The sequence below is a fragment of the Notolepis coatsorum genome (assembly GCF_963971535.1).
Source record: "Notolepis coatsorum genome assembly, chromosome: 20".
Lineage (NCBI taxonomy): Eukaryota > Metazoa > Chordata > Actinopteri > Aulopiformes > Paralepididae > Notolepis > Notolepis coatsorum.
In genome coordinates, this window is record NC_140184.1 from 68,604,008 (window position 1) to 68,619,194 (window position 15,187).

Here is a 15,187-nt window from a genome sequence, read left to right on the forward strand (position 1 = left end):
GTCACATTTAGGGAGCCTGCATCTGAGATGTCTTCACCCTTAAGTGACCTGTATCTGGATTCTGGAGGAGTCTGATGAACAGGATGGTGGGAATCCAAATTACACTACTGGTAACCAAAGTTCTCCAGAGTAATGTCCAGTGAGTTAGAGAATGCCTATACTGTATATGGGCCTTAATTGAGCCTCACAGAATAAGTGGACCAAAGGTGTGGAGCTATGGAGGACACAATGAAAGAAATAGAGCAGACCGCGGCTGAATGCATGCTCCAGAGAGAATGAGAAATGAGAAATGAGTAAACACAAATTGAGCAGCGCACCATAAACACAGCCACGTTTCACACAGGGTTCTTCTGATGTTAGTGACATCAGCAATGGGACCTTGTCTGCTTCCCCTACAGGGTGTACAAAAGCCCTGTCCAATACGTATCGCGTTACCAACTTTTGGAGAAAATGGAGATACGACAGAAGTTCAGTTCAGTTCAGTTCAGTTATTTTTTATTTCGGGCTTTGGACACATAACAATGGTCATTCCATAAATCGCCAATGTTTTACCAGCTGCTATTGCAGCATTGTCCAATTGTCCGAAAAGGGCTAGGGAGAAGCACTAGGCTTGTCGGGCCCTACCCCTGAAGACTTACGTTTTTTTAATTTTTATATTTACATACATACATAGTACATACATATAGTACACATTACAGTACACACATATAGTACACATTACAGTATAGTAAACCTGCAGTATATAAAAGTATATAGTACATAATAGTGTATACAGCACATATATAATGTGATATAAGATATATAGTACATGATATATACAATATAATATAGTACCATAATATAAGCGACTTTGGGTCCTTGAAAAGCGCTATACAAAATAAATGAATTATTATTATTATTATTATAATAGTATATACTGCAAATATAGTTCAATATAATATACAAATGAATTATAATATGATTATATAATGTAATATGATATAACGTACAATACAGTATAATACGTATTTGTTTAAAATTAATATGCAATTAAAGCTCTTCTTCCCTTCTGTACCTATCAAAATAGATTTTTCTTTTAGTCTAGATTTGAATAGATTTATGTTTTTTCACAATATTTTAGTTCATCCTATAGCTCTAGCCCATTCAGGGTGGCTCCGTAAGAGGAGGTACACATTATTTTCAGGTTGGTTTTCATCACAGGTTTTTTTAAGTTCAATGGTCCTCTGAGGTTGTATCCCCCCTCTTTATCCAGAAATTGGCTTCTTACATTTACCGGTAATTGATTATTTCTTGCTTTGTACATAACTTGCAGAGTTTTAAAGTTTACCATATCAATGAACTTCAAATGTGTGATTGTAGAAACAGTGTGTGTGTGTGGTCCCGATATCCTGCATTGTTTATTACTCTTATTGCTCTTTTTTGTAGGATAGTATTGTAATATGAGATAGGGTTTACTTTAACCATATATCTAACCTACCCTGCGTTGTGGTTGTATAGCCCTAAATCCTATCACTAAATAAAACCACGGTTGTTGTACGACGGAGGAACAGAGAATCAATGAGAGGAGAGGATTCTATTTCCCAGATCTGTTTTATTTCAAAGTCCAAAAGTGAACAAGGATCGTCTGGTTCAATTAAAAGAAATGTGCAATAATATTAATGTACCAAAAGCACTATGCCGCTTGTCATTAATATTAGTCTAATCAAAAGTAGTATCTTCAATGGAGCTTTGGTAGTGGAGCGTCGTTGATTGTTGATTTCTTTGTTGCCAGGAGACAGAAAGATGGTATTCTCGTGCAGCGTCTCCAGGCAGGCCTCCCTCCGTCCAGCTTTGTGCATAGAATGTTTCCAGAAGCTTCTTTCCGTCTCTCTTTGTGCAGGCGGTTTTAAAGCTTAAACCCCGCCTCTGAGAGAACGGCGACTTGATTCGTCAGGGGGCGGAGCTCTACGCCCTGATTGGCTAAGGCGCATAGCGGCCATTTTGATTAGGGTCGGCGGCTCTCTGGCTCCCTTAAAGGGCCGTCCCTAATATCTTTAAGAGAATGAGTTATAGTTCTATTGTTTAACGTTTAACAGTACAGTATTTAATTTTACTGACTAACAGATTAAGAATTAGTTATGGCAAGATTTAAACAATGTATTTAAGTCTTTTCCAGAAGTTTTATGTCCTTTCTAAAGCCCCAATTTAGCCCTATCGGTTGGTTTTAACCAAGAACAAAGAAACCTATATTTTTGTTGAATATAGGTTTTCAAATGATTATCTATTTTAGTCTCTTTGGTTTTAAGACAACCTGTTGCATTTGTTAATTCTATAACCTTATGTTTGACGTTATATTAACTTTCTAAGTACATTACACATATTCTAACTATATTACTGGCTTAATTAGACTTTACAAAGGTAGATAAATGTCGGGTTTAGTCTCATTTTAATCAATACTCTATGTTATAACTATTGAGGCTAGTTTCCCTTATGGGATTAATAAAGGGTTTTGGTGGTCTTTTACCCACTTAAAACTAAAATGCATAGTTTAGAATCCCTATCGCCCTCTCCCCGTTTGCCAAGGGGGTGAGAAAGAGATTCTTGTCTGGAGGACAGCTGCATCTCTGGTATGTCCTGTTTGTAGTATCAGTGTTGAGTGCCTAAGGGCCATCTCTTTGTTCTACTTTGGTTTGGTCAACCGACCACTCTATTCAAATGTTAAATTCAGCCGGCTAGAAACTCAGATTCTATCATGTTACTAAGTTCCATGTGGGGGAGAAAACAAGGACTGTGTTTACTGTTAAGATTGAAATGCTAAATCACTCTGTCTCCAGACCTAAAATTGGTGCAGAGTATTTACCGTTACAGCGAGACAACATAAACAAAAAACAGAGGGAAGTGGGGGAGTAATCCAATCGCCTTTTTTAGAACTCTGTGCAAATTAAGGGATGGTCTCATCCTGTGTTATCTTACCTCTCCTCTCCAGGGGGGGTTGAGACACAGTTTGAACCAGAGCCTCTGACTTTAACCTGACTTTAACCTGAGCCTCTGACACATGCCTTCTCTATTTGAATGACCACATCAAACAAAAGGTGGACGCAGGCAAATACTGCGGCATGGTCATGCTGGACCTACAAAAGGCCTTTGACACGGTCAATCACTCCATTCTGATTGACAAGCTAAAAGCAATTGGTTTTGATAGTCTATCAGTGAGCTGGATGCAATCCTACCTTGAGGGGAGGGAACAGATGGTGGAGGTAAACGGTACCCTATCCCCCCCCCTCACAGTGAGCTGTGGTGTTCCACAAGGAAGCATACTAGGACCGCTACTATTCCTAATTTATGCAAATGACATGTCGTCAGCTTGTGACTGCAACTTGTTCCTGTCTGCGGACGACTCAGCCCTGCTGGTCTCTGACAAGAACAAGTTACAGGTTGAAAAAACCCTCAGCTCGGAACTAGGCAGAATCTGCATATGGCTCGCTGATAACAAACTATCATTACACATGGGCAAAACAGAGTCCATTCTCTTCGGTTCAAATAACAAACTCAGCAAGACCGACGGCTTCTCAGTTACAGTGGGTGACAATATTGTCACAAGGAAAGATGAAATTACCTACCTGGGTTCCATCCTAGAGGCTAATCTCTCCTGTGACAAAATGGCATCCAATGTAATAAAAAAAGTCAACCAACGAACTCGATTCTTGTACCGGATCTCCTCTCTGGTAAACAAGAATACCCTGAATACTCTGGCAGGAGCACTCATTCAGGGGTACTACGACTATGCTTGCACCTCATGGTACCAAAGCACCTCAAAGGCGCTAAAAACAAAATTACAAACATCTCAAAACAAACTGGTCAGACTACTGCTTGGCCTTACTCCTAGAACCCACCTCACCCCTGCCCACTTTGACAACCTAGGATGGCTTAGAGTAGACAACAGAGTACAGCAACTTGCAATGGGCCTGGTGTGAGGTTTCTGTCCTTGCTCACTCACTCGTTCTGTTCCTTTAAACCACCTCGCTCTGTTTTCATTTGTTTCTGTTAATCATTCAATTCCCCCATTCACACGCTTCTTCCCAGTGACGTCGTCAGAGACGTCGTTGATTGGTTCTCTCCCGTCCGCACGCTTTTCAATCACATTCCCCAGCTGTCACTGCTTGTCAATCAATCAATCCCGTATTATTTATACCCCGTTTCTCCACTCTAGTTTTGTTGGATCGTTTTGATATTTCTCTGTTTGCATTCTCCGTTCCTGCTGCTGCTGCTGTTTGCTCTCTGTGCTTTACCTCCAGGATATTCCAAGAAGCCTTCCTCTTGGACACCTTTTCCCCGTGGCGACGCGTTCGCTCCGCTGCTGTTCCAGCACTCATTACGCACTACGTCTGGGTGAGTTTTTTTACTGACTGTCTTGATCAAATTCCGTTTTCGTGTGTTTCTATAACACTGAAGATTACCACCTTTTTTATCAGACAGTCACTCACCCAGCGATCGCCTTTTTGTTGTTCTCACTGGGATAATATTTTGGGACTTTACATCTCCCACTGTGTGTTGTTTCACACCGAAGATATTATTCACATTGGATTGTTTTTTGGACTTCACTCTCAGTGTCTATTTTTGCACCGAAGAGATTCACTTGGGATTGTGTTTTGGAACAGTGCTCACTGTGTGTATTTACACGAAGATATTCACTTGGGATTGTGTTTTGGAACTTTGCTCACTGTGTGTATTTACACGAAGATTAGTTCACTTGGATAACTTTGTATTTGGGTACAAGTCACCTCTCCTGTTCTCCTGCTCGTTCTACCTGCACCCTTGTTGACTCGCTCCCTCTCTCTCCCTCTCGGTTCCGCAACACCTCGGAGATTCTGCCGAGAGAAGTCTGCAGAGCGGCTCAGACATCAGCATCCGCTACCCCCTACTACCACCACGGGAGAAGCTGCAGAGCAGCAGAACATTTCCCCCCTTGCTTGTGTACCTGTCTTGTTAGACTTGCCTATTCTGTGCTCATTAATTAGTCTCAATAAACAAGCCCTTGTTTTTGGCAACTCTGAATTCCTACTCTCTTGTGTCGTGCGTTTGGGGTCGGTGTCAAACCATAACATTACGATCCAACCAAAATGACGACCCCAGCCGACACAGAGAGGGTCAGAACCGCACTTGCTAATCAAGTCGAGTTGACCAGGGATCACAGTCTCCAATTAGAGCGGGCTGCGGCTGCGGTGCAGAGTCTCAGGGATCAGGTCCTGCCTATGCAAGGGTCAATGGCCGCTATGGCGGGACAACAGTCCGACATTCTCGCTCAGCTTCACTCGCTGGGCGACACCGTTAATGCTTTTCATCTCTCACAACCTTCAGGAGCATTCCCCGCAGCCCCAGCAGATCCCGCACCTCGGGAACCCCGTCTCTCCGTCCCACGGCTGTTCGACGGCAATCCCGAGGAGTGTGCCACATTCATCATGCAATGTGAGTTGGTTTTCCGTCATCAACCAAGCCGTTTTTCTGCTCGTGGGTCCCAAGTGGCTTATATGACGAACTTGCTTTCAGGCCATGCTGCCCAGTGGGTCACTTCCTCCTGGGCAATGGAAGCAGATTTTGTGTTTTCCTATCCAGACTTCGTGGCGGAGCTCCGCAGAGTGTTCCACCATCCAGCCCGAGGTCTGGACCCTGGAGCCCGGTTGGGGACTTTCCGACAGGGGAGCGGCAGGGTGACGGACTATGTCTTGGAGTTTCGTCTGGCGGCGGTGGAGAGTGGATGGAACGAACCTGCTCTTCGCCTAACCTTCTTGAGGGGGCTCAGTGACGCAGTCCGGGACCAGCTCGCTACCCGGGAGTTGCCCGACTCCCTCGAGGATCTGTTTAGCCTCGTCATCCGTATTGACGGACGCCTCCTGGAGAGAAGGCGCGAGAGGACCCGACTGTTACCTCCTGAGGCACCCCGGATTCCCCGGACGCATGACGTCACTCCTGGACGCCCTGTCCTCAACACTACTGGTGGTAGCAGGCCCCCCCGTTCGGTTCGCGAGGAGGAACCCATGCAGCTGGGACGCTCTCATCTGAGCCAGGCGGAGCGTGAGGCAAGGCTCAGGTCCGGTCTCTGCCTCTACTGCGGAGGTGCGGGACACCGAATCGCCGACTGCCCCACCCGGCCAAAAGATCAGGCTCACCGAGACCCCGGGAGATCCTGGTGAGCCGTTTTTCCCATTCCCAGCGCTGCGCACCACCTGACCATCTGATGAGCGTCACCCTGGCCTGGGGGGACCAACGTGCCACGGTGGAGGCCCTCATCGACTCAGGGGCAGACGAGAATTTCCTCGACTTCGAGTTCGCCACCCGAGCCAACATTCCACTTGAGGACCTTGTGAGGCCCTTGGAGATCTTTTCGTTGGACCAACACCGCCTGGCCGACATCTCTCAACGCACCGGCCCAGTCGTGCTGACCATCGCTGGGAACCATGTCGAGAGAATCCAGTTCCTCATCACCCAATCCCCCCTTGTCCCGGTGGTCCTGGGTAGGCCCTGGCTCGCGCTGCACGAGCCCCACATCGCCTGGTCCTCCGGTACCATCAGGGGCTGGAGCTCCTCCTGTCACGCCCTGTGTCTGCAGGCGGCGTCCTGTCCCCCGCCCCGGAGGCCCGCTGGTGAGTTGCCTCCGGACCTCTCGTCCATACCTCCCGAGTACCACGACCTCTTGGAGGTTTTCAGTAAGACCAGGGCTCAGGCCCTTCCACCTCACCGCCCCTATGACTGCGCCATCGACCTCCGCCAAGGGGCTCCCCTTCCCGGCAGCCGCCTCTACAGTCTGACTGTCCCGGAGAAGAAGGCGATGGATCTCTACATCTCTGAGTCATTGGAAGCAGGACTCATTCGGCCTTCCTCCTCCCCGGTGGCGGCCGGGTTCTTCTTTGTTGGTAAGAAGGATGGGGACCTGCGACCCTGCATCGACTATCGTCAGCTCAACGAGATCACCATCAAGAACAAATACCCTCTACCTCTCATGAGCTCCACCTTCGAGCCACTGACCCAGGCCTCGTTCTTCACCAAGCTGGACCTCCGGAGTGCCTACCATCTTGTCCGTATCCGTGAGGGCGATGAATGGAAGACCGCCTTCAAGACCCCCAGGGGCCACTACGAGTACCTAGTAATGCCGTTCGGCCTCACCAACGCCCCGGCGGTATTCCAGGCACTCATGAACGACGTCCTTCGTGACATGCTGGAGGTGTTCGTGGTGGTGTACCTGGACGACATTCTCATCTTTTCCAGGACCCTCGAGGAACACATCCAGCATGTCCGCCGTGTGCTGGAGCGCCTCCTCCACAATCGGCTCTTCGTCAAGGCGGAGAAGTGCCGTTTCCACTCCAACTCCGTCGACTACCTGGGCTTCATCGTTGAGAAGGGCTTGACCCGAGCGGATCCTCGCAAGATCCAGGCTGTGGAGGATTGGCCAGAACCCACCACTCGGAAGGAGTTACAGAGTTTCCTCGGGTTCGCCAACTTCTACCGAAGGTTCATCCGGGACTACAGTCAAGTGGCGGAGCCACTTACCAAGCTGACCTCCCCCGCTCTGCCGTTCGACTGGTCCCCAGCGGCATGCGCTGCGTTCGTATCCCTCAAGAGAAGGTTCACTTCCGCCCCTATCCTGCTCCACCCTGACCCCAAGAGACAGTTCATCGTGGAGGTGGACGCCTCGGATTCTGGCCTAGGCGCTGTCCTATCCCAACGTTCTCTTTCAGACCAGAAGGTGCATCCTTGTGCCTTCTACTCGCGTCGCTTCCTCCCTGCCGAGAGGAACTACGACACCGGCAATCGGGAGCTGCTGGCGGTCGTGGCTGCGCTGGAGGAGTGGCGTCATTGGCTAGAGGGTGCCGAGGAGCCTTTTACCATCTGGACGGACCACGAGAACCTGAAGTTCATCCGCGCTTCCAGGCGCCTCAACGGTCGGCAGGCGAGATGGGCCAGTTTCCTCAGTCGGTTCGACTTCTCGCTGACCTTCCGCCTTGGTTCTCGCAACACGAAGGCCGACTCCCTGTCCCGGATGCACTCCAAGGGGGCTCCACCCTCTGAGGACCCTAGTCCCATCCTCCCGGAGGCCCGAGTGGTTGGAGCCATCACCTTGGGCATCGAGGGTGTGGTAAGGCGTGCCCTACGCTTCCAACGTGCTCCTAGCAACGTCCCTGGGAGTCGTCTCTTCGTCCCCGACTCTGTCCGGTCCCAGGTACTGCTGTGGGGCCATACCAGCCGGTTCGCCTGCCACCCTGGCGTCCATCGCGCGTTCTCCTTCCTGGCTCGTCGTTTCTGGTGGCCCACCATGCGGAACGACGTCAAGGAGTTCGTATTGGCCTGCACGGTCTGTGCCCGCAGCAAGGCCTCTCACCAGGCACCCTCCGGGCTCTTGCAGCCACTTCCCGTTCCGAGCCGTCCGTGGTCACATGTGGCGCTGGACTTCGTCACTGGTCTGCCCTCCTCCCAGGGGAACACCTGCCTTCTGACCGTGGTGGATCGATTCAGCAAGGGGGTTCACCTCGTGGCCCTCTCCAAGCTTCCCTCGGCGGCCGAGACGGCGGACCTCCTGACGCACCACGTGTTCCGCCTTCATGGGTTTCCCCAGGACATCGTCTCTGACCGGGGGCCCCAGTTCACCTCCCAGGTATGGCGGGCCTTTTGCAAGGGATTGGGGGCAACGGTCAGTCTTTCCTCTGGTTATCATCCCCAGACTAACGGGCAGACGGAGAGGATGAACCAGAGCGTGGAGTCTGCTCTTCGGTGTGTGGCAGCCGAGAGACCAGCATCCTGGAGCCGTTTCCTTCCCTGGGTTGAATACTCCATCAATTCAATGGTCAGTTCCGCCACCGGCCTCTCCCCCTTTGAGGTCTCCCTGGGCTACCAGCCCCCTCTTTTCCCCGCACAGGAGACGGAAGTGGCAGTTCCCTCCGTGCAGGTCCACCTCGACCGCTGCCGACGAGTTTGGGAGATCACCAGGACCGCGCTGCTCCGGACATCTGAGCGTGCCTGTCGTGGTGCCGACCGGCGCCGGGTTCCTGCGCCGACTTACCGCCCTGGGCAGAGGGTGTGGCTCTCCGCAAAGGACCTCCCGCTACGGTCCTCGGCCAAGAAGCTCAACCCCCGTTTCGTCGGACCTTTCGAGGTCCTGAAGGTACTCAGTCCGGCGGCCCTGCGCCTGAAACTTCCTGCATCCATGCACATCCACCCCGTGTTCCATGTCTCCCGGGTTAAGCCCGTCTCCCTCAGTCCCCTTATGCCTCCAGCTCCTGATCCGCCGCCTCCCGTGTTGGTGGATGGTCACCCCCAGTGGCAGGTCCGCCGGTTGATGGGCGTTCGTCGGCGGGGCCGGGGGTTCCAATACCTGGTGGACTGGGAGGGTTACGGCCCTGAGGAGCGTAGCTGGGTCTCCCGGCAGCTCATCGTGGATCCCGGCTTGATCACTGACTTCCATCGTGCCCATCCTGATGAGCCGGGTCGGCCTGGTCGCCGGGTGGCTCCCGTGGAGGGGGGGGTACTGTGAGGTTTCTGTCCTTGCTCACTCACTCGTTCTGTTCCTTTAAACCACCTCGCTCTGTTTTCATTTGTTTCTGTTAATCATTCAATTCCCCCATTCACACGCTTCTTCCCAGTGACGTCGTCAGAGACGTCGTTGATTGGTTCTCTCCCGTCCGCACGCTTTTCAATCACATTCCCCAGCTGTCACTGCTTGTCAATCAATCAATCCCGTATTATTTATACCCCGTTTCTCCACTCTAGTTTTGTTGGATCGTTTTGATATTTCTCTGTTTGCATTCTCCGTTCCTGCTGCTGCTGCTGTTTGCTCTCTGTGCTTTACCTCCAGGATATTCCAAGAAGCCTTCCTCTTGGACACCTTTTCCCAGTGGTGACGCGTTCGCTCCGCTGCTGTTCCAGCACTCATTACGCACTACGTCTGGGTGAGTTTTTTTACTGACTGTCTTGATCAAATTCCGTTTTCGTGTGTTTCTATAACACTGAAGATTACCACCTTTTTTATCAGACAGTCACTCACCCAGCGATCGCCTTTTTGTTGTTCTCACTGGGATAATATTTTGGGACTTTACATCTCCCACTGTGTGTTGTTTCACACCGAAGATATTATTCACATTGGATTGTTTTTTGGACTTCACTCTCAGTGTCTATTTTTGCACCGAAGAGATTCACTTGGGATTGTGTTTTGGAACAGTGCTCACTGTGTGTATTTACACGAAGATATTCACTTGGGATTGTGTTCTGGAACTTTGCTCACTGTGTGTATTTACACGAAGATTAGTTCACTTGGATAACTTTGTATTTGGGTACAAGTCACCTCTCCTGTTCTCCTGCTCGTTCTACCTGCACCCTTGTTGACTCACTCCCTCTCTCTCTCTCTCGGTTCCGCAACACCTCGGAGATTCTGCCGAGAGAAGTCTGCAGAGCGGCTCAGACGTCAGCATCCGCTACCCCCTACTACCACCACGGGAGAAGCTGCAGAGCAGCAGAACATTTCCCCCCTTGCTTGTGTACCTGTCTTGTTAGACTTGCCTATTCTGTGCTCATTAATTAGTCTCAATAAACAAGCCCTTGTTTTTGGCAACTCTGAATTCCTACTCTCTTGTGTCGTGCGTTTGGGGTCGGTGTCAAACCATAACACCTGGTCTACAAGATACACTACACGACCAAGGTACCCATGTACATGTCAAAATACTTCCCAAAGGTCAGTGAATACCACGATCACAACACCAGAGGGAGCTCCACAAATCATGTTAAACCCAGATTCGGCTCAAATAAGGGACTAAACACGTTTCGCAATTATGCCACATCAATGTGGAACCCCCTACCCAAAGCTGTAAAGGAATGTGGATCACTACCCACTTTCAAAACCTCTCTCAAGGGACACCTACGGGAGACTGCAATTCAACACTGGCCCCTGTAAATATCCTAACCCAACCCCCTCCAATGTACAGTCATTTACCTAGTATGGTTTTGTCAATAGTCCAATGTACAATTTTGTTTGTTTGTACAGTGCCCCCCCCCCCCCTCAATGTACAGTTTTGCCAATGTACAGTAATTTACCTAGTATGGTTTTGTCAATAGTCCAATGTACAATTTTGTTTGTTTGTACAGTGTCTCCCCCCCCCCCCCCCTCAATGTACAGTTTTGCTTGTTTATACAGTGTGCCCCCCCCCCCCAACCACCTCCAATGTAGATTACCCAGTATGGTTGTCAATATCCCAGTGTACCCAACCCCCCCCACCCAACCTCCTCCAATGTACAGTTTCTACGTCAAATGTATATACTCCCTTTTCCTGACTCCTTCTGTATCACAAACAGTACTGTATTTGCAAATCTGGTATGTCATAAATGTATAGATGTAGCAGTACTGACTATCTGTATGTCATGTATGTCATATATGTGACTCGCCGTGACCAAACCCGATTTGATCCGCAAAGGGGGAGGTGCTCTGAAATGAAGAAAATGTCTTGCTGTTTAGAAAATCCTAAAAATCGATATCTTGATTTTTTTTACATATTTGAATTGTCATTGATGTGTTCCCTTATTTGCCCTTAGTTGCAAACTTAAATACAACTTGTAAATGAGGTAATTATTGTTATAATAGTTCCACAAATTTTCTTCCAAGTGAGGAGAAAAAACTACACGCGCGGGCTGTGGGGCCTGTCCACAGGGGTTAAGTACTGTACTTAATAGGTGTTAACACACAGACGTCATTAGCTTTAGAATAACACACTATTAATACACTATCTTAATGTTATAAGTTCAGATGATTTATAAGCAACGTAACGCAGTGTCTAAAAAAAAGATTAAAAAAAAGAGGCCTTTACGGCCTTTATAAAACGTGTGTTTTAACTTAATTAAAAACCATTAAAACACAGTTCGAATTTTATGAGCGAACGAATTTCGGTAGGGTGCATTTTTTCCAACCTAATGGCTAAAAGTAAATTAATTTAATACGGAAACGGAGTGATAAAAAATGGCTTTTTCATCGGCTTTTTCATTATTGTGGGGGCCCTGATGTAAACTGCGCTGCGGCGCGATGAGGGCGCGTTAACCCTTTCACTGCCACACTACAGAAGCTTAGTAATGCTTCGCCTCAACTCCGTTTCTGGTAGAACTAGTGAGCGAATCTTTAATATTTTTTTTTGATTCATATTCAGAGGTAATTCGTCGAGATATTTATAATTGGTATTTAGCCAAAATAAATATTAGAAATATGGTGAAAAAAACTATTTATCCGTTTTTTTATCCGTCACTACCACACTACAGAAGGTTAACCTTTCACTACCACACTACAGAAGGTTAACCTAGTTGTTGTGTCTTTCACTACCACACTACATGTATTTACATCTAAATGCTTATTGGTCAGGCGGTGACGTCATTAAGTTGATGCCATTGATCGGTGAGTATTAAACAGAGAGCAGGGCAGTGCATGTTTGCCAGTCACCATGGAACCCAGTCAGCAACCCACAGCGAGGGCACTTGCCGAGGCATTAAACCGGTTTGCTCACTTCGGAGCACACTGTGTTGAAGACGAACGCGCTTTAGGAACATTCATCACGGATTTCTTTCCGCAGAAGAAAAATCCAAAAAGAAACTCAGATTCTGGTTCAGAAGAAGAAGACAGTTGTGACGAGTTAGAGGCAGATGATGATGATGGTGACAACACTATTGAAGACGAGGCAGAGCCAGAAAATGATGGTGGTGATGGTGACAAAACTAACGGATTTGAAGACGAGGCAGAGCCAGAATCTGATGATGGTGACAACACACCTAACGGATTTGGAGACAAGGTAGAACACGTAATGTGCGTTGTGGAAGTTGAATCTGACGAGAACCACGAACGCCAAATGGAAAGACTTTTGCGATTTACTTGTAAATGCGTCCAGGTTGATAAAGAAAATGACATTCTTAATCGGCGGTCATGTATCACAAAATTGGACCGTGATGAAGTTTACACAAGGCGTTTTGAGATAGCGGCTCTCGAAGAGGATCATAAAGACTTGATTATTATGGCGCAGCTCCAGGCTTTTGGTCGAAAGTCAGAATGGACTATCGGAAATAAATCGTTTTCCAAAAAAAGACAACGTGCTTACACAAACTATTTCTTCGGGGCGATACAAATCTGCCGTGAAGCTTTCCTCTTCATCCACGGGTAAGTTATTATTATTGTCTATTTAAAACTAATATAGTACATCATGCCTATTTTTTTTTAAATGATAATAAAATCTTGAAACTTGATTAGTCTTGTTTATTATCAGGGTCCCCCATTTTATTAAAACTAATTATAGTACATTATAGTAGAGTAACTATCTCTCTCTGTCTCCACAATCATGTAGACTGGGTGTGGTACAGACAGGTACCGGTACTTGTGATGATGATGATGATTGATGATGATGATCTAACTATCTCTCTCTGTCTCCACAATCATGTAGACTGGGTGTGGTACAGACAGGTACCGGTACTTGTGATGATGATGATTGATGATGATGATGATCTAACTTCTCTGTCTCTGTCTCCACAATCATGTAGACTGGGTGTGGTACAGACAGGTACCGGTACTTGTGATGATGATGATCTAACTATCTCTCTCTCTGTCTCCCCCCCCCCCCCCCTCTTCTCTCCCAAGAATAGGTAAGGATCGCTTGATTGCAATAAGCAAACACATGTCAGAAAATGGCATGTGTCTTCGCACAAAAAAGCGATCACCACACAACAACAAGCATTGCATAAAATATGAAGATATCGAAAAAGTAGTTCAATTTGTGTTGAATTATGCAGAAGATCATGCTGTTCACCTCCCTGGACGCCAGGCACACCAAAAGAACTTTACCGGTCAGCTGTTACCATCTTGCGTCACGAAGGCATCTGTGTGGCGTTTATATACCAAGGCAATGCCAGTTGGTAGGTGTAAGCAAATCTTTGTCAAAGAAATAGGTCAAATAGGTCTTTGTCAAATAAAAACAAAGCTTGAAAATGAATGACATTGTGCTAACATGTGTTCTTATTAATCTTTCAGACCAGCGAGCAGTGGGCCTGTCCACATTTAAGTCCCTCTGGAGGCAATTACTGAGTCATATCAGAGCAATCAAACCAATGTCTGATCTTTGCTGGGTGTGTCAGAAGAACAATTATCTGGTTAGTGAACATCACAGTGTTATGAACTTTGAACTGCAACTTCTGTATGAAAAGTGTTATACAAATACAGTTTATTATTATTAATATTAATCATCATTTACTTAACTTTTTTTTTTCAGATTTTCAAAAGTGCCAATCTGCCAGAGGCTGAGAAGTCTGCAAAGCTGAAGCAGCAGGAACAACATCTGGCGCATGTAACCTCAGAGCGGGCTGCCTACAAGGGCATGCTTAAAGCCGCCAAGGAGATTGGTGATGGTCTTTCTCTGGGTGGTCATGTGCCACCGGCAAGCAAGCCCTTGACAATGCATTACAGTTTCGACTACGCTCAAAAGGTGACTACATACCAAGCCCTCTTTCACAACATCATGTTATAATTGTTATAACTACTGCATTGCTCCCTTTTTTTTCTTTCTAAAATCCTTATTCATTTATTGCAGGTGCACTACCCATCAGACCCCCTTCAACCAGGGCCCATGTACTTCTTGGCTCCACGCAAGTGCAGCATATTCGGTGTTTGCTGTGAGGCGATTCCACGGCAAGTCAACTATTTGGTGGATGAGGGGATGGAGTCCAGCAAAGGTAGCAACGCCGTCATAAGCTACCTGCACCACTTCTTCAAAGACCATGGTCTTGGGGAGACAGATGTTGACCTTCACTGTGACAACTGCAGTGGCCAAAACAAGAACAAGTACATGTTGTGGTACTTAGCGTGGCGAGCGCTACATGGTCTTCACCATCGTGTCAATCTCCACCTGCTGATTGTAGGCCACACAAAGTTTTCCCCGGACAGTTTCTTTGGGCTTCTCAAGCAGCGTTTCAGAAAGACCAAGGTGAACACTCTTGATGAGATTGCAGCAGTCGTAAGGGACAGCTCAGTGGCTGGAATCAACATACCACAGCTAGTGGGAAAGGAAGATGGCACTGTAATCGTGCAGTCCTACAACTGGCAGGAACATCTGGGGCCTTACTTCAAGCCACTGCCACAGATCAAGCAGTACCAGCACTTTAGGTGGGTGTGGTCACTGTGTGTTGTGTATTTACTGTAATTAATTAT

The 15,187-nt window shown here is 47.6% G+C and overlaps 1 long non-coding RNA gene across 1 annotated transcript; it reads left to right on the forward strand.

Annotated features, from left to right (window-relative positions):
- Positions 1-13,780: 13,780 nt before the first annotated feature.
- On the forward strand, positions 13,781-14,379 carry LOC311246934. Its single transcript, XR_014620821.1, has 3 exons — positions 13,781-13,899; positions 14,015-14,133; positions 14,253-14,379. It is a non-coding gene; the product is annotated as an uncharacterized lncRNA (long non-coding RNA).
- The last annotated feature ends 808 nt before the right edge of the window (positions 14,380-15,187 follow it).